Source organism: Pan troglodytes, chromosome 16, assembly GCF_028858775.2.
Source record: "Pan troglodytes isolate AG18354 chromosome 16, NHGRI_mPanTro3-v2.0_pri, whole genome shotgun sequence".
Lineage (NCBI taxonomy): Eukaryota > Metazoa > Chordata > Mammalia > Primates > Hominidae > Pan > Pan troglodytes.
In genome coordinates, this window is record NC_072414.2 from 51,328,683 (window position 1) to 51,353,289 (window position 24,607).

The 24,607-nt window shown below is 41.6% G+C and overlaps 1 protein-coding gene and 1 non-coding gene across 2 annotated transcripts in view; both read right to left on the bottom strand.

Moving 5' to 3' along the window:
* MYO1E (myosin IE) overlaps positions 1 to 24,607 on the bottom strand; it is a 236,483-nt gene that overhangs the window by 180,549 nt on the left and 31,327 nt on the right. The gene's annotated exons all lie outside the window — the stretch shown is intronic.
* Positions 24,024 to 24,129, bottom strand: LOC112205819 (U6 spliceosomal RNA). The gene has a single exon (XR_002939902.1). It is a non-coding gene; the product is annotated as a U6 spliceosomal RNA (small nuclear RNA).

Sequence of the window (24,607 nt, forward strand, 5' to 3'; positions counted from 1 at the left end):
ACCTCAGTAGCCCAGGAATACTCTAGAGTATTAAGTTGTCTTCTTGCTAGGAATCGCTTCCTCCCTAGGCAGAGAAAAAAGTTCACCTGATGTTTGTATATGCCAAAAGGGGCATGTACATTCCAATCTTTATCCGTCTATCTATCATCCATCCATCTACTCGATAAATATTGAATGCCAATTAATGGTCCAGATACTTTGCTATAAGTTGGCAGATAGAGATGAACAAGGCACACACATTACCTGCCCTCATAGAGCTTACAGTCCAATAAGGCAAACACAGAAGTAAACAAGCAATGCTAACAGTCTGATAAGAGCTGTGTATGCTAAGACATACCCTTTTCTCCCTCCTCCCTAAAGAAACCTGGAACAAGGTGCTAAAAGCTGGTAACTAAGTAGAATTTAATCTGGCATGAGTCATGATAACATGTAGGATGCTTAGGGTAAACTCTAAACTCACAATCACTAAGGGCAACGCAACAGAGAAAGTGATTTGGGAAGACAGCAGCAACAAGAGACCTCCATAAAGAAGGCTCTTGTGGCAGCATATGCAAGATGACCACTCGGAGCAGCTTCCAGCCCCGGAAAACAGCAGGCCAAACCTAGGATGACTATACAAACTGTTATCAGAGGGGCAGTGCTGATAGTTTCAGTTTCAGGACTGCCCCATATTAGTGTGAAAGTCTGGGTACAGGTGGAATTTCTGTTCTTCGGAACAGTAAACCCTGTGTAAGAAAGGGAGGCAGAACTGGGGGACAGATTTAGGAGAACAAATTTTCTGGCTTGTCAGGGCCTAGGGGTGCTAAAGATGAGCAATGGAAGAAGAGATGGAGAGAATGCTGGTGTGACAGAGCAAGGGCGTGAAACAGTCAGGAACTTTTCTAAGTCCTTCATGTGGGCTAATTCAATATTTACAATTGAGCTACATAACCTCATAAGGCAGGCACGATTATTGTCACTTCCATTCTACAGATGTGGAAACTGAGGTAGAAGGTTATGAAATTTGTTTCAAGGTAGCTAGTAAGTCATAGAGCCAGAATTCAAACGCATTCAGCCTGGTTCTCTAGTTCAGTGGGGCAGAAGAGTTTAGATCTGCCTAAACAGTAAATGGGGAGTCACTGAGGATATTTAATCAAGACACTGTGTAATTACAATTGCGATTTCATGAGTACATGTGGTCACCACATGTAGGACGAACCAGAGGGGAAATGGAAGATAAATGGCATTTAATGAATGCCTCTGGTATACCCAGGCCTCTCCAGCCATTATCTTACAATCCTACCTCATTACCCAACAATCACTCTAGAAGAGGCAGACATGGAGGTCCCATCTTCCTAGTGCTGGAACTAAGTCTCAAAATGCTTCAATGTCTTGCCCATACACTCCTGTATGCAATAGAATTGAGCCCAACGAAGACTACCATGAAAGCCCCTGCTTTTCCCACCACACTGTCCTGGAAATGCTAGACACAACAAACTAGGTAGTGGTTTTTATACTGTCAAAGCGAGTGGTCATGAGAACTGGAGGACTAAAGGATGGTAGACTTGATAACTGATCAGACATGAAAATCATACAAGAGATTAAAACCAAAAAACAAAAAAGATTTCAAAATTATTAGTCTAAAAGACTTGCATTGCCAGTCATAGACATTTGGAAGTTACAAAAGAGGAAGATGTTTTTGTTTTACTGCAGTTTGGGGGTAGAGAGTAGTAGAAGCCTACCAGAATGTTGACTAAAAATACTAACATTTATTGAGTACTTACTGTTTGCCAGGCAGTGTACTAAGGACTTCACGTGCACCAATTAATTTAATCCTCACAAAACTCTTTGAGACAGATGTTGTTATTATCCCCATTTTAAAGATGAGGAAAATGAGAAAGTCACTCAAGATTACACGAAGAGTAAATTGCAAAGCTGGACTTGAACCCAGGTCTATTTGACTTCCTGTCTTATAGAAACTGGGCATTTTAAGCCTCAGAGAAGACATGACAGTGGGTTAAGAAGACTTGCATGACTGGCTCATGCTAGAGAAGCAGAACCAGTATGAATGGGTAAGTGTCATTTTAAAATATATTTTAGTGGCTGGGTGTGGTGGCTCATGCCTGTAATCCTAGCACTTTGGGAGGTCAAGGCAGGTGGATCACTTGAGGTCAGGAGTTTGAAACCAGCCTGGCCAACATGGTGAAACCCCGTCTTTACCAAAAATACAAAAAAAAAAAAAAAAGCCTGGCATGGTGACAGGCACCTGTAATCCCAGCTACTTGGGAGGCTGAGGCAGGAGAACTGCTTGAACCCAGAAGCCGGAGGTTGCAGTGAGCTGAGATCGTGCCACTGCACTCTAGCCTGGGCAACAGAGCAAGTCTCCATCTGAAAAAACGAAAAAAAGAAAATTTAGTTCAAACATGAAGTTTCTGTAATAACTTTTCTGTATTCTACCTTGAAAAGAAAATAAATGCATATTTTATAATTATTATAAAATAATGCAATTGCCCTGACATTTCCAGTAAGTTTAGCTGCTCAAAAATAAGCAGGCTTGGAAGTTTTAGCCAGAGCTATCAGGCAAGAGAAAGAAAGAAAAGGCACCAAGATAGGAAAAGAAGTCAAACTACCTTTTTTTTTTTTTTTTGCTGATGATATGATTCTGCACCTAGAAAACCCCAGAGACAGCCAGGCACGGTGGTTCATGCCTGTGATCCCAGCACTTTGGGAGGCCGAGGCATGCGGATCACCTGAGGTCAGGAGTTTGAGACCAGCCTGACCAATATGGATAAACCCTATCTCTACTAAAAATAAAAAATTAGCCGGGCATGGTGGCATATGCCTGTAATCCCAGCTACTCGGGAGGTTGAGGCAGGAGAATCACTTGAACACAGAGGCAGAGGTTGCAGTGAGCCGAGACCATGCCATTGCACTCCAGCCTGGGCAACAAGAGCAAAACTCCGTTTCAAAGCAAACAAACAAACAAAGAAAGAAACACCCTAGAGACTCCTCCACCTCGAACTGACAAGTGACTTCAGTAAAGTTCAGGATACAATATCAACATACAGAAATCAGTAGCATTTCTATACACCAATGACATTCAAGTTGTGAGCCAAATCAAGAATGCAATCCCATTGACAATAGCAAAAAAACTAAAATACTTAGGAATACATCTAACCAAGGAGGGGAAAGACAACTATAAGAACTACAAAACACTGTTGAAAGAAATCACAGATGACACAAACGAATGGAAAAAACATTCCATGCTCATCCATTGGAAGAATCAATATCGTTAAAATGGCCATACTGCCCAAAGCAATCTACAGATTCTATGCTATCTCTATCAAACAACCAACGTCATTTTTCACACAACTAAAAAAAACTATTCCAAAATTCCTATGAAACCAAAAAAGGGCCCAAATACAAAAGCAATCCTAAGCAAAAAAGAATAAAGCCAGAGACATCACATTAGCTGACTTTAAACTATAGTATAAGGGTACGATAACCAAAACAGCACAGTACTAGTACAAAAATAGATACATTGACCAAAATTCTGTTCCCTGTTCTGTTCAACAGAGAACCCAGAAATAAAGCTGTACACCTATAACCATCTGATCTTCAACAAAGTTGACAAAAATAAGCAATGTGGAAAGAACTTCCTATTCAATAAATGGTGCTAGGGTGCTTGGCTAGCCATATGCAGAAGAATAAAACTTGACCCTACCTTTCACCATATACAAAAATTAACCCAAGATGGATTAAAGATTTAAATGTAAGACCTCAAACTATAAGAATAATAGAAGACAACCTAGGAAACACCACTCTGGATATCAATCTTGGAAAAGAATCTATGATTAAGTCCTCAAAACAATTGCAACAAAAACAAAAATTGACAAGTGGAACCTGATTAAACTAAAGAGCTTCTGTACAGCAGAAGAAACCATTAACAAAGTAAAAAGACAACCTACAGAATAGGAGAAAATATTCACAAACTATGCATCTGACAGAAGTCTAATATCCAGAATCCTTAAGGAACTTTTAACAATTGAACAAGCAAAAAAACAAACAATCCCATTAAAAAGTGGCCAAAAGACATGAACAGATACTTCTCCAAACAAGACGTACAAACTGTTAAAAAAATGAAAAAATGCTCAACATCACTAATTATCATAGAAATGCAAATCAAAACCACAATGAGATACAATCTCACACCAGTCAGAATGGTTATCAGAAAGTCAAAAAACAACAGATGGTGGTAAGGCTGAGGAGAAAAGAGAACAATTACACACTGTAGGTGGGAGTGTAAGTTAGTTCAGTCACTGTGGAAAGCAGCTGGGAGATTTCTCAAAGAACCTAAAACAGAACTATCATTCAACTCAGCAATCCCATTACTGGGTATACATCAAAAAGAAAATAAATTGTTCTACCAAAACGACACATGTACTTGTATGTTTACCACAGCACTATTCACAATAGCAAAGACATGGAATCAACCTAGGTGCCCATCAACAGTGAATTGGATAAAGGAAATGTGGTACATATATACCATGGAGTACTATGCAGCCATAAAGAAGAGCGATATCATGTCCTTTGAAGCAACATGGATGAAACTGGGGGCTATTATCATAAGCAAATTAATGCAGGAACAGAAATTCAAATACCCTATGTTCTCACTTAAAAGTGGGAGCTAAACATTGGGTACTCATGGACATAAAGATGGCACCAATAGACATGGGGACTACTAGAGGCAGGAGGGAGGGAGGTGGGTAAGAATTGAAAAACTAGTTATACCCCATCTCTACAAAAAATACAAAAATTTGCCAGAAGGCTATGTGGGAGGCTGACCTGGGAGAATCTCTTGAGCCTGGGAGGTTGAGCCGAGATCACACCACTGCACTCCAGCCTGGGCAACAGAGTAAGACTCTGTCTCAAAAATAAAAAAAAAAAAAAAAAAAGAAAGAAAAGAAAAACTAACTATTGGGTATTATGCTCAGTACCTGGATGACAGTACCCCAAACCTCAGCATCACGCAATATACCCAAGTAACAAATCTGCACATGTACCCCTTGAATCTAAAGTAAAAGATAATGTGTTTTGTGTCACCTTTTCAACATAAGAAACTGTCACCATGAAACTGTATCTATACTTACAAATTGCTCTGAAAATTTTGACCTTAAAAGCTATTTTTTAACTTGAAAAGTAAAATTAAAGGTAAAAAAGAAACCCACAGCATTTTTCACTAGAGAAGACCAAATCTTTTGTGGTTAAACAATCCAGATCATATGAGTGTTTAGTCAAGTGTTTTTCAAGTTCAAAGTGCTTACCTAGCATGTGTAAGAAGGAAGCCATAAGAGCCAGCGATGGGCTGAAAGGAAATTGTCCTGCTTACCTGGCTATTTTAAAAGCATAAGTGGCTCTGTCAGAGGGAAAGTGAAATCTAATAGAGTCCTGACACAGATTGTATTGATTCTAAAAAGCACATTGGGAAAAAGAAAAAGGTACATGGGTTTTGAGTTTGTTTGTTTTTTTTCCATTTAACATATCTTAAACCAGAATATGTCTTACAACAGAAGACATGTCTTAATTTAGATAACAGTATTTTTCTTTTTTAAAGGTATATAAGAAATGGTGCTTTCTGGCCGGGCACGGTGGCTTACGCCTATAATTCCAGCACTTTGGGAGGATGAGGTGGGCGGATCACGAGGTCAGGAGATCAAGACCATCCTGGCTAACACGGTGAAACTCCGTCTCTACTAAAAATACAAAAAAAAAAAAATAGCCTGGTATGGTGGTGGGCACCTGTAGTCCCAGCTACTCAGGAGGCTGAGGCAGGAGAATGGTGTGAACCCAGGAGGCAGAGCTTGCAGTGAGCCAAGATCGCACCACTGCACTCCAGCCTGGGCGACAGAGCAAGACCCCATCACAAAAAAAAAAAAAAAAAAAAAAAAAGGTGCCTTTTGAAAAATCAATGGCAACCAAAAATGGAAATAAGATTGACAGAAAAGAAATATCTGTTCCTAAAACCAAACTAAACCAATGGTTTTGATGAAATATGGTAATTTCTGAACATGAAACATAAACAATTTCAACAAGGGAATTGATATTCAGATTTAAAATTAAGGGTGATATGGGCCAGGCACAGTGGCTCACACCTGTAATCCTAGCACTTTGGGAGGCCGAGGTGGGAGATCGCAAGGTCAGGAGATCGAGACCATCCTGGTTAACATGGTGAAACCCTGTCTCTACTAAAAATACACACACAAAAATAGCCAGGCACGGTGGTGGGGGCCTGCAGTCCCAGCTACTCAGGAGGCTGAGGCAGGAGAATGGCATGACCCCGGGAGGTGGAGCTTACAAGAAGCCGAGATCGCACCACTGCACTCCAGCCTGGGTGACAGAATGAGACTCCGCCTCAAAAAAGAAAAAAAAAAAATTAAGGGTGATTTGGAGAACGGCTGTGTGCATTTGTCTGATGACTGCACTGATGTTGCTGTGTGCTACAGGGCCCCAGCACACTGGAGGGGAGGAGGACCTGGAAGTTAAGGGAAAATAGCAGGCTTGGGACAAAGGGTGCAGCCAGAGAGGGGTCTGGCTGCCCATAAGAGCCCCTGGGGGGCTGTCACCTTATATTATTACTAGAGCTTGCGGGATGTGTGTTCTGAGTTTGAAGCAGCAAAGACCCTTCATGAGCCCACAGTGACTTCTCCAGCTCCACGGTGAGAAAGCCACCAAAGGCAGGAAAAACAAAAAACAAAAAAACGGAATCCTCGAGAGAGCTGAGGTTCAAGATCTAATCTGGGCAAAGTGAGGGATCCTCCCTTGTGCCCTCAGTTCTCAAGAACAGGACCCACTTTAGCCACAAATCATAAGTAAGAAAAGAAGGCTCAGCCGACAGAACGTGAGACAAGTACATATATCCGTGTGGGCAGTGAGGCAGTGAATGACATCTCAACTGTTAGAAAACCCAGACTCCAATTAATTCTATTCTGCAGTGTCCTAGGTCTGCAAGCATCCAAAAGTGCAAGCATCAGTCACATCCGTTAAGAGAGACTATGTTTTCAAATTTTAAAAAAAAGGGAGAATATCCAAAAGAAAATCAATGACACTATCGGAAAGGGGGCCACCCCTCGCCTATGAGCAACACAAGTCTGTGGAGAGCCTTGTGCTAAACCACCCCGAAATGACCTGCTTCTGGGTCTGGGTTTTAAAAGAAAAAAATCAGGCTGTCTTTGGAGTTGGGCATGTTCTGGGGAGCAGCGGGGATGCTAGACTATCTGGGTTGGTTCAAGGGCAGGAAAAGGTAGAGAAGAAGCACACCTCAGAGATGCTGCCAGATAGAGCTCCTCAAGTTCAAGGTGACATTCTTCTCCCTGAAACCCAGGTCAGAGAAAGAGCTGTGTCTCGCCGTATTTATCCCCATCCCAAGCCCCCCACACAGAGGGCAGCATACAGCAGAGCCTGAGAATTATTGGTTGGATGAATGCTCAAGTGCTGCACCTGCTTCTTTCAGACTGAGGGGACCTGAGGAGTAAAATTGAGCCTTATGTCCTAAAGACATTAAAAGACTCCTAAAGGCCTTGCTTCTATCAGGGAGTAATTAAGACATAAAGAAAAATCCAGATAGTCTCAACTACAAGTACATTTCCCATTTACAAAACTTCAAGTAATAGCTGGATTTGTTTTTAGTTTTAGCACTCTAAGGCTTTTTAGAAAAAAAAAAAAAAAAGCCTTTTGACTGAAGAACTATCTTCCCTTCAGTAGGGTTTAACAATTTAAATGAATTCAATTTTCCTTTTCTTTTTTTTTTTATTTCTGAGACAGAATCTCGCTCTATCGCCAGGCTGGAGTGCAGTGGCACAATCTCAGCTCACTGCAACCTCCACCTCCTGGGTTCAAGCGATTCTCCTGCCTCAGCCCTTCCAAGGAGCTGTGACTACAGGCGCCCGTCACCATGCCCAGCTAACTGTTGTATTTTTAGTAGAGAGAGGGTTTCACCATGTTGGCCAGGATGGTCTCCATCTCTTGAACTCGTTGATCCACCTACCTTGGCCTCCCAAAGTGCTGTGATTACAGGTGTGAGCCACAGTGCCCGGCCAATTGTCCTTTTTAGTTAGGGGATAAAAGATCTCCAAATGACATAACCAGGGATTTCGTGGAAGTGATCACAGCTTGACTAAAGGACTTAAATTCGTGCACAGTGAGTCCCAGTCAGTAGGCTATGACATCAGCTGACCAGCACCTAGCTGCACCACAGGTTGAGATTATTTATTTCAACTCCAGATTTTATGGAGTTTGATAGTGCAATCCAATAACACATCTTTTAAACAATAAACACTAAAATGTATACATGTCCAATCATTTTGTTAGCTTTTTTCCATGAAGGAATACTAAGATTTTTAAAAATTAATTTAGCATTTCTTCATTATCTTTTTAAAATTAAATTAGTTAAGATTAAACCATTAATTCCTCCATCCACTGGCCCAGGCTGGGGGAATACTGCTGTGCTTGGTGAGCACAGGAGCAGGTGTCCATTTCCATGGCATCTGTAGTGCCCAATGTCAGCCCATGCAAGTCCTTGAGCTCTCAATATCTGTTTTTCAGTGTCTGACCTGTCAAATGCGGGACATGGATTGACTCCCACAGACCCTTCCAGCTCTAACCCCCATGGCCTATAATCAGGGCTGTCCAGTGAATCAGAACGTGGAGGCATCAAGAATCTTCCCAAAGCACAAAAAGCAACAGCTACAACATTTAAAGTAATGGGAATAGGAAGAGGGAAGTCACCACACGTTCTTCATGATCCTGAATTCTTTAAACACCAAAACTCATTAAACTCAAAGGTTCAGTTCCTCTTCCATTTGAGTACATTTGTATTATCAGATGCTTAAAGGAAAAACAAAACAGAAAAAAAAAAAAAAAACCCAGACAGCTATGTATTTCCCTGAAGACACAAATAATTCACACTTCTCTGGAAAAGCGCATAGTAGAATTGGGTGGGACGGGCACGGTGGCTCACGCCTGTAATTCCAGCACTTTGGGAGGCCGAGGCAGGCAGAAGACGAGGTCAGGAGATCGAGACCATCCTGGCCAACATGGTGAAACCCCATCTGTACTAAAATACAAAAAAAATTAGCCAGGTGTGGTGGTGCATGCCTATAATCCCAGCTACTCAGGAGGCTGAGGCACAGGAATTGCTTGAACCTGGGAGGTGGAGGCTGCAGTGAGCCGAGACTGCGCCACTGCACTCCAGCCTGGCGACAGAGCAAGACTCCATCTCAAAAAAAGGATTATTTGGGTGGTCAGTCTGAACCCATTTTTCAATTTAAAATCACAAGATGTTTTTCAATGTCGTATCGACACATGATAACTGTTGATTTTTTAATTATTATTTTGAGCCTAAATGTCTCCTAACCAATAGATTTACATTTTCATGATTTTACCATTCTATTTTTGTCTATGAACCTTGCTTTTGTGTTAAAATATGTACTGCTACTTGCATAATTTATAGCTATGCTTTAATTAAAGATGATGTATTCCTACATAAATTCTTCCCTTTGTCACTATGGTAAAAAGGACACTGGAAAAACAACTCGAAAGCAACCTGTTCAGAGTCTACCTCTTACGGGCTGAGTGACCAAGACCTGCCCCCGACTCTACTGTATGTAAAAAGGTTTTATAAAACAGCAAGTCAGGGAACCACTCAGGGAACAGTGGGGAGAATGTAGGACAATCCTGAGCACCAGGCTTCAGGCAATCAGGCACCTGCACCCAGAGGAACTGGAACCTAGGTGGGGCTTTTCGGGTGGGGTCGCAGTAGGGAAAGAGAACTGAAGAGGTAATGATACCATCTCCCTTTATGGGTAAGGCGTTTTCTCACTTGACTCTTCCAGAGTGCACACCTCCATGTAGGAGTCTCCCGTGTAATCCCCCACCTTGTGTGGACCCAAGACTTTGCTTTCTATTCCCATGGACCCACCAGTGCAGCCGTGGCTCACCGCTGGGCACTGCTAGCCTTGATGCCTGCTTACATCTCCATATACCTGCTTTTTAAAAGGCACTTTGTACATTTTTCTTTTTTTTTTTTTTTTTTTTTTTAGAGATGGGGTCTCACTCTATCTCCCAGGCTGGAGTGCAGTGCCAGCCTCGACCTCCCAGGCTCAAGCAATCCTCTCACTTCAGCCTCCTGAGTAGCTGGGACCACAAGTGTGCATGACCACGTCTGGCTATTTTTATTATTATTATTATTTATAGACATGGGATCTCCCTATGTTTCCCAGGCTTGTCTCAAACTCCTGGCCTTAAGCAATTCTCCTTCCTCTGCCTCCAAAAGGATTGGGATTGCAGGTATGAGCCAGCACGCCCAGCCATTTATTTACTTTTTAAACATCACTGTTAAGTGGACAGTGCAGGAGGGTGTAGTGTGATGGCAGAGAGACCAGTTAGGAATATCCTAAATCATCCTGACCGAGAATTGCCTCTTCAGCTCGCTGAATTAGGAGGGCAGCTATAGAGTGGGGCAAAGCTGTCAGATTCGATGTATTTTTATAAGCAGAAATAACAAGATGTGCTGACAACTTGTACATGGAGGGGCTGAGGGATGGAGTGAAGTTAAGGAAAGGCCAGGGTGGACTGCCATTTCCAGACATGTCTTGGGAAAGGCTGAAACTTCTCATCAGTGGGCAAAGGAATGTTTGCCACATTGACACCCTCTCCATCCCCAGCACTTCGGAAGCTGTGTTAAAAGAGGAGATGGTGGGCCCAACAGCCTGGGCAGAAGTGTGGAGGCTTACCCTGCTAAAAGGAGGAAGTGGAGGAAAACACAAAGCTCCATGGTGGGGGGGTTCCCCCTCTCAAAGGAGATGGGGCTGGGTGGCAGAGGTGTCAGCAGAGGGTGAGAGAAAGTTCACCCTGGGAGATTAACTGGGCAGCAAACGGGCTTGCAAAATGTGGCCTTTGCTCAAACCAAAGGTAGAATGTGGGAGTGGAGTAGTACATTTTCTTGCACTGGGGAAGTGGCCTTCTGCTTAGTCCCGTCTACCTCCCAGAGTGTGGACCAGAAGAGAGATTCTGCAGGAGGAAAGAGAACTTGATCCATTGCCAGGCTCAAACCTTCAAGACTTCTGAAAAGGAACCCACCTTCGTTGGGGTGGCAAATTGACCAGACGTTTCTGGCCCCTCTCCCAATACACGCTTGGTACTGGGAGAGGGGCCAAAAAGTTCATTTTTACAACCTCTATGAAACCCCAGTTGTGTTGTTGGTATCTCTTCATTTCATGAGACATAAATTAGTATTACTATACTTAGTATTTTATAATGACCAGTTATAGAAACTTAAAGGACATACACAACTCCAGCTGTGCAGAGATGACCCTGATCAGAATACAGATGTTTTGATCAACCTGCTACACATAGCTGTTCTGTGTGGAGGGGACCTCACCAGCCCTCAATATATTGGGCAATCTGTAGAAGACTCTGGTGTGGAGCATGCAAGGCCTATAGAGTTAAGCATTTAGGGCATGTGAAAAATCTAAGACACTGGTAAGTGAGTAGGTCCCAGGGCTACTTCTACCCACACTTTGAGAAAACTAAGGCAGGGGTGTGTTACCCTCTTAGACTCTGTGGGAGGGCATTATCATCACAATTTACAGACAAGGAAACTAGTTCAGAGAGGTTAAGAAACTTTGCCCACAGCTAATCAGGACAGGGTTAGAATTTGAACCCAGCATCCTATCAATGACACCATAGCTGCTTCACGAAGATGACTGTTATCAACAGAAGGTACGGAGGACTCAAAATGGGTAACGTAAGTAATAATGAGAATATTATTCATGACAACAGTAACAATTAACATTGACTGAATGCTTACTGTTAATTTAACAAATGTGTGTTGAGCTCCTCACTATATGCCAGACACTGCTGGAGGCACTGGGAAGACAGCTCCTCCATGGAGCTTGCAATCTAGTAGAGACTCATGCCAAGTCCCATGAATTATTCCTCTTAATCCTCAAGCAACACTATGACGTAGATACTGTTCTAACCTATATTCAGTGTGAGAGTCAGAGTGGTTAAAGGACTTACCTAACGTGCCATAGCTAGAAAGTGGTGTCGAGCTGGGGCCAGAGATCCTGAGAATCTTATGATCAATCCAGTTCATTAGGTACCCAATAGCAATCCTAAATGTGCATTGTTGGAGGAAAATGGACCAAAGACTCAGAATGTAAACATTTCGGGTAGCCCCAAACCAAAAGAGATTTGACATCCATTCAAAAGCTGCAGGAATACTCTAAAGAACATTCTAGGACCTCTGAAAATCACAGGGTGGTGAGCAGCCCACCCAAACTTTCCCACAGTCTAGTGTGCCTTCCAAGTTCATGGTCTCATATGACTCCATATGAAAACTGCCAGCCGTCAAACGCTGGACAGGCCAACTTCCTGAATAACCACCACTTTTTGATTCTCTCCTAAGGTCTTTAAAAGAGCAAACCACAGCTATTCTCACTTCCCAGAACCCTTTGCTGATTACAGCGTGAGATCAAATCCCCATGGACAGGGCGGACTGGTATTTCAAACATGAAACACTGGAATGCAGATTAATAATTTACCAATGACTGTAAACGAATATTGTTCATGGAGGGAAAAAACTTCTCTCTTTTAAATGGGAACCCAGTCAGATTATCTCAGTACTTTAAGAAGCAAACTGCAAAATACCTTCTTAGAATTCAATATTTATTAACGCTGATGCTTTATTTTTTAAGAATTAATCATTCCCAGCTTCAATATTCTGCTTCAGCATAAAGTTCACTTTATTCTGCATGTGGATTTCTGTATTCTCTGCCCAGATAAATTAATACATATTCCAGAGTCTGGGGCCACGGTCAATGAAAAACCACAGCAAATTCCTAAGCAGTAATAGATATTCCACATGGCTTGAAATGGCTGAAGGAGAATTTTTTTAAGGTTAAGAATCAAAGTGCTGTAATTGAAGATCTTAAAATCAAGCAGCAAGGGATTCTCAAGGTACCTAATGTTGACTTCAAGGATCATTTAAGGTAAACTTCCCTCTCCTCATCCTTCCTTGCTCACCCTCGAATCCAGTTTCCAGCTTTAAGAGTGGAACACTGCTGACATTAGGTCGGTGATGTTAACTTAAATTGGCAATGCAATGTAAAAAGTGGCAGGCAAAGTACGTATAACTCAATTACTTGAAAAAAGTAAATATCCCCAAATATTCCCAAGGTCTGTTGTCAGGTTTTTGCCTAAGTCAATCTATAGGTACATGGCACAGGGAGGTACTGTAATAATAGTCTTTTGTAGGTAAATTTCTAAGCAAACTGCTTTAAAAAGCTATCCTTGATTCAACTTGAGGGTATTTACGATACCACCCTCCATTCCATTTAATATTATAAGTGCACCTGTCCCCCCTTTATGAAAATCATGTAGAACAGGAGTCAGCAAACTACAGCCCGTGAGCCAAATCTGGCTCAATGATTATTTTTTATTTTTATTTATTTGTGTTGGTTTTTTGAGACCGAGTCTTGCTCTGTCACCTAGGCTGAAGTGCAGTGGTGCCATCATGGCTCACTGCAACTTTGACCTCCCAACCTCAGACGATCCTCCTGCCTCAGCCCCTGCAGGTAGCTGGGACCACAGGCATGCACCATCACGCCCAGCTAACTTTTTAAAAATCTGCGGAGATGGAGTCTCCCTACGTTGCCCATGCTGCTCTCGAACTCCTGGGCTCAAGCAATCCTCCTGTGTCGTCCTCCCACAGTGCTGAGATTACAGGTGTGAGCCACCACGCCCAGTCTGATTGTTTTTGTAAACCAAGTTTTATTAGAAGACAGCCACTTGATTTCATGCTACAATGGCAGAGTTGAGTAGCTGTGACAGAGACTGTATGGTCCACAAAGCCTAAAATATTTACCATCTAGCCTTTTACAGAAGAATTTTGCTAACCCGATGTAGGATCAATGAGGAAAACCTGGAAAGATGTGACAGCAGCCTTGCTCAGTCCACAGGTGGACTCACTATATTATGGACACAGTAAGTGACAGGGCTTTTAAATCACAAGCACCTTCCTTTTCCAACCCCCATCTACAACTGGGGAAACATCTTTGAACTAAGGGAAGAGCACTGACATGAGAAATCAGAGGTCAGCAACATATCAGAAAAGAAACAACTGAGAACCAAGAAACTGCCCCATATTTCAGATGAGATGGGAGAGGTAGAACAATATATACAAACGGCAAGAAAAAGATGAGATAGACTCTCCTCTCCTAGAGATCGCAATCAACTTGATTATCAACACCAGCCCCAAATTGTTTCTTATTACCAAGGTATGTAGACACAGCACTCTACCACTCCAAAAATACTAAGATGGAAAGAAATGAATCCCAAATTTTCAACAACTTATATCCCTTCCACCATCGAAATTTCATTAGGTTAACAGGTCAATAGCACATCTTTAAAAAGTATAAATAACTCTGTTAAAGTAATACCTGTCAGTCATTTTCACCTTGATGAAAATTATTAATGTTTCAATCAAATTTTCTTTTCTGTTTATATGTAGCTAGTTCTGGCTCTACAATTCTATAATTTCATGGTTTGATTTCACTGCATGCAGCTCTCTTTTATTATTGCAGGGCAAGGGTGATATTCAAAAGAGATGAAAGGAAACAAAGACTAATTTCAAAGTAAGGGTAACGTGAGGCTAATACAAGTGGAATGAAGCCCAACGGCTCCCTTCTTTAGCCTGAAATCTAGGTTCTAGATAAAAATTGGGATGCGTATAAATTAAATTTAAAAGCAAAAGTATCCTACCATGTTGCAGTAACTTAGCTTTTCCTTCCTTTACCAATTTGTGTCCTAAAACAACTCTGTGAGTAGAAACAGATAATGTAGACATTATTTCCATTTTGCAGATGAGGAACTGTGTTGTCTGAGAAGTTAAATCACTTGCTCAAAGTCACGGGTAAGGGAGAATTCAAAGTCTTCTAACTGCCGCTACTTCTTTTGTGAGACAAAAGTGTGTGATAGGATTTACTGTGTCCAAGAATGCTGCCGATTTAACGGGAAGGAATCCTGGGCTTTTGTACAGCAACACATTTACCTTCTCAAAATTAAAAAGTAAACCCATTATTTACAAATTACAACTTGCAATTAGATGGGAAGAAGTAAGCATGCTGATCTAGGATTTCCATTATGTGGCTGACACTAGGGAGGTCAAGTCCATTCTCATTAGAATACACAGATTACTAACCTGACAGCAGCAGCAGTCCACAGACAGGTGTTTCTAGATGTAGTGTCCCCTGTGCTATAAATCCACAGCAGGACTGTCAGTGATGTGTCTGATGCTACAGCCACATTAACTTTCCCCATCACTTAGATCAGGCATTTATGCTACTACTGAACAGAAGAGAGTTCAGGAATTGACTCTGCTGGCGCTCTGTTTTTTTTTTAATTTAATTTTTTAGAGACGAGGTCTCACTATGCTGTCCAGGCTGGTCTCAAAGCCCTGAGACCAAAGCTCAAGTGATCCTCCCACCTCAGCCGCCCAAAGTGTTGGGATTACAGGCATGAGCCACCACGACCGGCCCTGGGATTCTATTGGATGCAGCCAATTTCTTTGTCAAGATTGGCTCCATGCTGTTATTTAATCAGGTGTTTCCTACTGTGTAGACAAACCTAACAGCTCTCCATCTTAAAAAGGAGTGAGGAATTGAGCTGGACAGAGATGTGCATTCCAAATTTTTCTTTCCTTTTCATAAAGACTTGATCGTCTTATTTATCTGGATTGGCCATACACAGTAATCTCACTAGCTGACAGTTGCTTAGTAAACACAACTGAAGGACAATCCACTAAGAAATGTCACATTTCTTTTAAACTCTGAAATCCTATATCCCAGTTCCACATCTTGCTTTTCAAGTTTCTGTTTTAACTATCCAGCTTCATCACTATCTACTTTCTTTCTTTTTCTTTTTCTTTTTTGGAGACAGGGCCTCGCTCTGTTACCCAGGCTGGAGTGCAGTGGTGCAATCTTGGCTGGCTGCAGCCTTGAACTCCCAGGCTCAAGTGATCCTCCACCACAGCAACCCCCGGAGTAGCTGGGATTACAGGCACTCCACCACCGCGCCTGGGTAATTTTTGTATTTTTTGTAGAGATGGGGTTTTGCCATGTTGGCCAGGCTAATCTCAAACTTCTGGGCTCAAGTGATCCTCCTGTCTCGGCCTCCCAAACTGCTAGGCTATAGGTGAGAGCGAGGTATCTACTTTTGAATCTAGTCCATCTACTCACCAACCTCCCACACCCATTGTGAAATTACTACTACCACCCACAACCCTACCACACAACACTGGACCTATTTCCCATTGGTGAGTGGGTATCCTTCCTCTGAGCAAATGGACTTCCTACTTCTTTCTAGATCCATTCTCTTCCTGCCTGGCTTTCAGCCTCTAGTTTTTCTTGCTTTTTTCTCCCTTTATTCCTATGTTTATAGTTGAAAGCTAAACCACAAGAGTGAGTTCAGTAAATATTTTTTGAGCTTCCACTATGCATCTAAGTAAACACTTCAGAACCAGCATATATCCTCATAGGAAAGAGCTACTTCTTCCTCTGAAACCCCCTGGAAATATGCCCAGGTAATAGGGAAGCACATGAAAGGTAAGCGACTTCCTGACTGAATAGACCAATTGCACTCAGTTTTGTGGCAGTGGATATAAAAGAAATATGAAGAACCTCTTGTCAGTGGGGCACAATGACTCACACCCGTAATAGCAATGCTTTGGGAGACCAAAGTGGAAGGATCGCTTGAGACCCGGCTGGGCAACATAGTGACACTCCATCTGTACAAAAAATTTAAAAATTAGCCTGGCATGGTGGCACACGCCTGTAGTTCCAGCGACTCAGGAAGCTGAAGCAGGAGGGTCACCTGAGCCCAGGAGGTCAAGGCTGCAGTGAACCATGATTATTGCATCACTGCACTCCAGCCTGGGCAACCAAATGAGACCCTGTCTCAAAATAAATAAATAAGTAAAAATAACTAAAAGTATAATTGGAATGTTTGTAACACAAAGAAATTATAAAGGCTTAAGGTGATGGATACCCCATTTATCCTGATGTGATTATTATGCATTGTAGGACTGTATCAAAATATTGCATGTACCCCATAAATATATACACCTACTTTGTACGCATACGTTGTTTTTCTTAAAAAAAAAAACGACCATTTTAGACGACTCCTGACATAAACACAGAAAAATGCTACCAAATGTCCTCCTTTTCCATTATGGTAACAGCATATTCCCCCCACTGGTGACAAAGTGGCAGAAACTGCTACAGGACCAAAGTAGAATCAGATGGTATCAATAAAACTGCCAACTTCATCCAAATATTCTCCAAAGCTTATTAAGTCTCTGAAAGACGATTATACAGAGATCACTTGGCAAGGGCTTTCTTTTGCAGGCCCTTCCAGTTACAATGCTGGGTCTTTGGGTTCAGCCTGGCAGGGTCAAAAACAGAAGGAAATCAGAGAGAAATTTGCCAACTCTTCCACACTGACTACAAGAATGATTTACTTATCAGACTGGCATATATGTCTCCCTCATTTTGCTCCGTCCACTTAGATGTCTCACGTACAGGTCACACTTTCAGAAACCTCATAGAGAATTGCCAAGCAGACAAAGGAAGCTTATTTGCAAAAAACACATCCACCAACTCCTCCTTGCTAAGAATATCCTTGAAGAAGTTCTAACACATTTATTAGCGTAAAGACTTAACACAAAGATTGTCTCAAAGAGAACATTCACACCACACTGGGTCAAACCGTGAAAGAGAAAAACAAGGGCATTCTTGTGGCATCTAAGCCTACTCAGAATAATCTTTATTCATTATTTGCATAGCTCATGGCTTTATATTTTTATTATTAAAGTGCAATTTTGATGTTCAAATTTAAGAAGAATAAAGAACAAGATTTGGCACCACTTGGTGGATATATGTACTATCCTTGGTGTGTAGTAAAAGGTGGACTAGCATCAAAGACTGTGAAAACGACTCCAAGCTACTTTCAGACACTTCAGCTGGCAAGCACAGGCTGCTACAGTATGAGATGTAATCTGCCAAATACCACAGAATGCAAGATTTTAGGGATTTTGAAAGAAGCAAGTGATGATTCTGTGGCCACATCAGGAGAGCATGTTTTTTGCATCAATAAATCTGTGCCGAATATGAATAAAAAAAAAACCCACTTGGTTCTACCTCAAGGGCTGCTTTTCACCATTGTCCCACACATAAGCCAGGGCTGGAAAAGTACAAGAGACCTGGCCAGGCTTGCTCTCAGATCTCTTTGAAGTCCCCCACCTGTTTTCCTAGCTACTTGGAGGCCACGATGGACTTACATTTAAACTATATTAGACCTCATGCCTCAGAGATAGGCCACTGCTAAGCAGCCTGAGCATTTATTTACCAATTAACTTAGGCCGGCATTTTGAGAGGTAGTGGGAGAGACACGGACGCGTTCAAATGACTCCCCTTGAGATGTCAGGAAAGAACCTGTATCATCTGAAGCCATGTGTGGCCCTGATTCATGCGGAGGAATGAGTGTCACGGACTATAAGCGGTGCTGTCTGCACACACTTGTTCTGATGCCTTTCCAATGAGAACCCGGCTGTGTGCTGTGGGCTCTCTCTGGTCACACAAAAAAACAAGTCCTGCAGCAACTCAAGTGTGCTACCCCCTCTCCCACTACACCCAAAATATTAACACAAAAGCAAAAAAAAAAAAAAAAAAATCTTGAAACTTTTTCTGGGATTAAAAAAAAACTAGGCCGAGTGCAGTAGCTCAGGCCTGTAATCCCAACATTTTGGGAGGCTGAGGCAGGCAGATCACTTGAGGCTAGGAGTTTGAGACCAGCCTGGACAACATGCCAAAACGCCATGTCTAAAAAAAATACAAAAATTAGCTGGGTGCGATGGCGTGGCCCTGTAGTTGCAGCTACTCAGAGGCTGAGGCAGGAGAATTGCTTGAGCCCAGGAGATGGAGGTTGCAGTGAGCCGAGATCATGCCACTACACTCCAGTCTCCGTGATGGGAGTGAAACGCTGTCTCAAAAAAAAGAAAAGAAAAAACCCTAGCTTCAAAGGGACATACATAAATAAGGTAAATAAGGTTTATTTATGTCCCTTTAAATCTAGCAGTCAGGCTTTCATAAGTATCTTTTATTTTTAAAATTATGTGTTTTTAATAGTACTTGAATTTTGGACATGTGTTGGATCATCTGAGAATTCTCTGATACCTCCAGTAATTCACACAGTACACCCCTGGTCTTCTTTTGTTTTGTTTTGTTTTTTAATTATACTTTAAGTTCTGGGATACATTTGCAGAACGTGCAGGTTTGTTACATAGGTATACACATGTCATGGTGGTTTGCTGCATCCATCAACCCGTCATCTACATCAGATATTTTTCCTACCCCTCCCCTAGCCCCCCACCCCCTGACAGGCCCCAGTGTGTGATGTTCCCCTCCCTGTGTCCATGTGTTCTCATTGTTCAGCTCCCACTTGTCAGTGAGAACATGCAGTGTTTGGTTTTCTGCTCCTATGCTGGTTTGCTGAGAATGATGGTTTCCAGCTTCATCCATGTCCCTGCAAAGGACATGAACTCATCCTTTTTATGGCTGCATAGTATTCCACGGTGTATATGTGCCACGTTTTCTTTATCCTGTCTATCATTGATGGACATTTGGGTTGACAACCCCTAGTTTTAAAAAAAATCTATGCTTATATAATACCTCCTTGCAGTTACTGAATTGTACAGTTATTGAATTGTTTATCTTTTACAAAGCACTTCTACTTTATTTCATTTGATTCTTATGGAGGTGTTTTATTATTATGAATATTTCCATTTTACAGATGTAAAAATGGAGGGAACTGATTAAGATGACAAGAGCCAGGACTCAAACCAGGGCTCCACACTCTAAATTTCTATTGAATAATTTTTAAGTTTCCTAAGTTTACTACAGGTATGAAAACAAAACATAAGGCAGGCAATTATGATGAAACCTGCTCTGCTCAGGAATGGGGTTGTGTTATCCATATCTACAACTGCTGAGCTTGATTGTGATTTTTCTAAACATGAACATTCATCAGATATAATTCGTATAATATAAAGCACATGGTTTTATTCTGTTCTACAATTTCGCATTTGGCAGAAAATAGAGCTTTAGCCTACATTACGAAACTTAAAAGAACATTCAGACTACTATAGTCAAAAATATTTCGCTCGGCTGGGCACAGTGGCTCACGCCTGTAATCCCAGCACTTTGGGCAGCCAAGGCGGGCAAATCACTTGAGGTCAAGAGTTCAAAACCAGCCTGACCAACATGGAGAAACCCCGTCTCTACTAAAAGTACAAAAAACTAGCCGGGCGTGATGGTTTGCTCCTGTAATCCCAGCTACTCGGGAGGCTGAGGCAGGAGAATCGCTTGAACTCAGGAGGTGGAGGTTGCAGTGAGCTGGGATCGTGCCACTGCACTCCAGCCTGGGCAACATAGCAAGACTCCATCTCAAAAAAGAAAAAAAAAATCTCGCTCACAGAGTTCTTAAAGGACAAAGTAAAATCTAAGCTTAGATATATCTTTACTCAATAAGGCAAATCACTTAAACATCCTCCATACATTTCCCTGTCCATGATGTGGCTAATATGGTTAAATTAAACTCCCTTTTTTCCTCCTACTCAACTGAGAAATGTCAGCGAAGAGTGTAAATTAATCAAACAAAATCCTTCTAAAGGAAATAAGCTTTGTGGTCTTTGCAGAGTCAGATAATAGGTGTAACTAAAGTGGCCCTATATTGACAACTGCATTGTGAGGCAGGGCAAGAAAAAGTGTTCAAGTCTAAAAAAAACACAAAAATGAATAGATTGCTTAGGAATTTGGTAGCTGTCTCTACTTACAACTGAATTTCTATTTTCGTTAATATAATTTTTTATAATAGCTATATAAACTAGATCAGTATTGACCTTTTTTTTTTTTTTTTTTTTTTTTGCTTGAAAGAGGAGTTGAAATGTCTTCCACAGCACATAGTACATTCCTGACTCCCAGATCTGTGCTGAGCAAACTTTCTGAGTTTTTCAACCTTGGTCAGTGAGAGGACTGTGTTTATTATAAATCCATGAAGGGATATCATCTGCTGAATTGTAGAGAACAGAGAAAAATGTTTCCTCTCTGGTTTTAGAACATCTCCTCTTAAGCTCGCTCCATAAAACACTCAGCCAACCCTGCCTGCAAGATGTCCTCAGTGCTGAGCCAGGACTGTCTCTATGGGCTCTCAGGAGTATTGGGGCTGGTGTCCACCCACCCTGCTAAGCTGGGAAAAACAGTAGGGGGGTTTCAACTATTGCTAACCTGTAACCACTTCCCACAGGCAGGAGGAGCAAGGTCCTTGAAAACCCATTTGGGTAAAAATTTAGAATGATATGGGGCAAACAGTGCAAGAGAACCAAAGACAGGGGTGAAACTACCTACAAAGGTCTATCAACATCTAAAAATAGACATTTAAACAATGAAGAGTGCACCCTATAAATAAAACATCAGGCTGGGCGCTGTGGCTCATGCCTGTAATCCCAGCATTTTTGGAGGCCGAGGCAGGTGGATCACCTGAGGCCAAGAGTTCAAAACCAGCCTGGCCAACATGGCGAGACCTCATCTCTATTAAAAATACAAAAATTAGCCAGGCATGGTGGCACATGCCTGTAATCCCTGCTACTAGGGAGGCTGAGTCATGAGAATTGCTTGAACCTGGGATACAGAGGTTGCAGTGAGCCAAGATTGTGCCACTGCATTCCAGCCTGGGTGACAGAGCAAGACTCTGTCTCAAAAAAAGAAAAAAAAAAAAGTCAATGACACATTTTATTCATCTTGAAGTAGTAATAATGGGTACTAAACTCTTCCATTTTATCAACCCTCAATAGACAGAAACCTTTCAGAGCCTTCCTCTCCACTGGTTCTAATGGATGGTGTGGAATGATACATAGTGCTTGGATACAGATTTTATGTGTAACAAGAGATGTTTTCCTGTCCCTGGCTTTCTAACCAAATATTTGACTGACCTTCTGGTTTCCAAATGCAGACAGAAATGTAAGATAGCCTGGTTATTTGACGTACAAAACCTTTGACCTAACTGACTCCATACTGTAGAATTGGTATTTCTCAACTTCACTACCCCGATATTCACAGTAGTCCAGCCTCCTGTTGACCGCCTTCATCCAGAACACAGCCCCTCCCAAGAGACACAAAAGGGCAGCTCTGGGCATGTTAGGCTCCCATCCCAGACATTCTTCATGTTGATTCATCTGTGTTTCTCTCCTAATAGGGTTGTTCAGTCACCCAGTTTCCTTCTCGTTCCTATAGTCAACTTCCAATTAAAAGGTCTCCCTACTAAGAATTTTAAAAATTCAGTCCATGTATGGTGGCTCCAGCCTGTAATCCCAGCAGTTTTGCGGTCAAGGCCTGAAGACTGCTTGAGCCCAGGAGTTAAAGACCAGCCTAGACAATATAGCGAGATACCTTCTCTACAAAATTTTATATATATATATACATTTTTTGTTTTTGTTTTTTTTTTGACAGAGTCTTGCTCTGTCGCCTAGCCTGGAGTGCAGTGGCACAATCCCGGCTTACTGCAACCTCTGCCTTCTGGGTTCAAGCGATTCTCCTGTCTCAGCCTCCCTAGTAGCTGGGATTACAGGTGTCCGCTACTACATCCGGCTAATTTTTTTGTTGTTGTATTTTTAGTAGAGACAGAGTTTTGCCATGTTGGCCAGGCTAGTCTCAAACTCCTGACCTCAGGTGATCTGCCTGTCTCGGCCTCCCAAAGTGCTGGGATTACAGGCATGAGCCACTGCATCTGACCTCTACAAAATATTTTTTAAATTGGCTGGGCATGGTGGTGTGCAACCTATAATAGAGAAGCATGAGGATCGCTTGAACCCAGGAGATCGAGGCTGCAGTGAGCCATGATCGTGCCACTGAACTCCAGCCGGGATGACAAGCGACACCTTGTCTCAAAAAAAATAGCAATTTTTTAAACCCAGCCTGATCGTTAAATTAAATAAGGCAAACTTTTCACATTAACCTTGTTTTTTTTTTTGAGGTTCTATTTCCGTAATGTGCTGTGTTCTTGTTTTACTTTCTCTAGACAGTCTAATTTCTATGGACTATTGGAAGGAGGAGGAAAATTGTCAGGAAAAAGTAATACTTGAGTTGGTTTTCTATGACGTCACTCACTGTGTTTTTACCATGTATAGTATCAAATAACAGTAGTATCAAATGACATGTTTACAATTGCCTTTGCAAATAACTGCCGTTTCTAAGTTCATTACTCCTCTTGCTATTTTTTATTTCTAATTTGCTTGGACATTTAATGTCAAAAGTAAAACTAACTTTATAATATTTGGTTTTTATTCAGGAATAAAATCAGGAAGGATTTAAGAAAAATCTTCAGCCGGGCATGGTGATTCATGCCTGTAATCCCAGCACTTTGGGAGGCTGAGGCGGGAGGATCACGAGGTCAGCAGTTCAAGACCAGCCTGGCCAACGTGGTGAAACCCCATCTCTACTAAAAATACAAAAATTAGCTGGGCGTGGTGGCACGCACCTGTAATCCCAGCTACTCGGGAGGCTGAGGTAGAAAAGCTTGAACACGGGAGGCAGAGGCTGCAGTGAGCTGAGATCCCGCCACCGCACTCCAGCCTGGGACAGAGCGAGACTCCATCTCAAAAAAAAAGAAAAAAAGAAAAATCTTCAAAGAACATAAAATTCATTTTAATTTTTAATTTTTGTGCATATATAAGTAGGTGTATATGGATATTTTGATACAGGCATGCAATGTGTAATGATCACATGATCGAAAATGGGGTATCCACACCCTCAGGGATTTATCCTTTGTGTTTCAAAAAATCCAGTAATACTCTTTTAGTTATTTTTAAATGCACAAATTATTATTGACTATAGTCGCTCTGTTGTGCTAGCAAATACTAGATTTTTTTTTCAATAAAATTTAAAATACACTTCATGAATTTGCATGACATCCTTGCGCAGGAGCCATGCTAATCTTCTCTGTGTCATTCCAATTTTAGTACACGTATTGCTGTGAGCATGCAAATGGTAGCTCTTATTCATTCTTTCTATTATTTCTAACTATTTCTTTGTACCCATTAACAATAACCCCTGTCTCCCCAATTCTCCTTCCCAGCCTCTGGTAACCATCATTCTATTCCCTATCTCTATGAGTTCAATAGTTTTAATTTTTAGCTCCCACAAATAAGTGAGAAAATATGAAATTTGTCTTTCTGTGCCTAGCTTATTTCACTTAACATAATGACCTCCAGTTCCATTCATATTCTTGCAAATGACAAATGACAGGGTTTCATTCTTTTTTATTGCTGATTAGTACTCTGTTGTGTATCTGCACCACATCTTCTTTATGTGATGAATGATTTCATTCATCATTTGATGGACACTTAGGTTGATTCCAAATATTTGCTATTGTGAATAGTGCTAGGATAAACATGGGAGTGCAGATATCTCTTCCATATGCTTATTTCCTTTCTTTAAGGTATACACCTACCAATGGAATT